Source organism: Brassica oleracea, chromosome C1, assembly GCF_000695525.1.
Source record: "Brassica oleracea var. oleracea cultivar TO1000 chromosome C1, BOL, whole genome shotgun sequence".
Classification (NCBI taxonomy): Eukaryota; Viridiplantae; Streptophyta; class Magnoliopsida; order Brassicales; family Brassicaceae; genus Brassica; species Brassica oleracea.
The window spans coordinates 19518423-19519644 of NC_027748.1; positions in this window are offsets into that span (position 1 = coordinate 19518423).

Below are 1222 nucleotides of genomic sequence, written 5' to 3' on the forward strand. Positions count from 1 at the left end.
GTCGCTTCTGTCGGATGGGTTTGAACGTTGGGTCGACGTGCAGTTCATGGGAGGTAACTGCGGGGTCGATCCCCTTCATGTTGGAAGTCTTCCAGGCGAACGTCGAGGCGTTATCTTTGACGAAAGAGATGATCCTTGAACATACGTCGTCAGATAGGTAGACGCCAACTCGGATGATTTTCGTCGGGTCGGATTCATCAATTGCGACTTCGCGAACTTCCTCCTTCTGGGGGTATATCTTGTTGAGTGGTTTACTGACGGAGTTGACAAGGGAAGCTTGCTGCTGCATCTTTACAGTTGCGATCAGTAGTTCTCTCGCGGCTTCTTGATCTCCCCGAATCGTCTGAGTTTTGTCGTCTTTTCCGGGAAATTTGACGCGGTTCTCTTGCGGCTTGTTGATCGCCCCGAATCGTCTGAGTTTTGCCATCTTTTCCGGGAAACTTGATGCATTGATGATAAGTCGAAGGGACGGCTTTCATGGAATGCAGCCATGGTGTTCCGAGTATGGCATTATAGGGTGCTTTGGCGCGGATGACGGGGAACTTGACGGTGCGGGTTATACCACCTCCGTAAACTGGAAGGCGAATTGTCCCGATCATTTGCTCTGAGACTCCGTTGAAGCCGGTGGGCGTGCGAGAAGAAGGCTTCATATCCCGCAAATCAACTCCCATTTTGTTGAGTGTGTCGCGAAAGATGAGATCGACTGAGCTGCCGGTATCAATAAGGACTTTTGCGACCAGACATTCGCTGATGTCAATGTTGACGAGGAGAGGATCGTTATGTGGCATGTGGACGCCCTTGGTGTCTAGTGCCGAAAAAGTGATCTGGTGATCATTTTCGACTGGAGAAGGCCACTTCTGAGAGGTGGTTGCTTGACGTTTGTAATCTTTGACGGCTCGAACCGAGTCACCGCAAGGTGGTGATCCGCCCATTATGACACTAATGTGCGGGGCTCGGGTAGCTCGCATTGATTCGAATTGCTTCCTCAAATCGTCAGTTGTGTTCTCGAATATAGGAGTTTCTTGGGGCTGTTTCTTTTTTGATTCGAGACGTCATTGCAGATCGGACCCTTTCGAACGGTTGAGTTGGATTTGCAGGTCGTCGGCCTTCGAATTGAACTGGTCGCGAAGGTCGCCAGTTTGACCGACTCTCCGAGTGTTGCATTTGGAGATGGTCGCACGGAGGTCGGCGGTTCCTGTGTTTTCGTTCGTGGCGCTTTTTC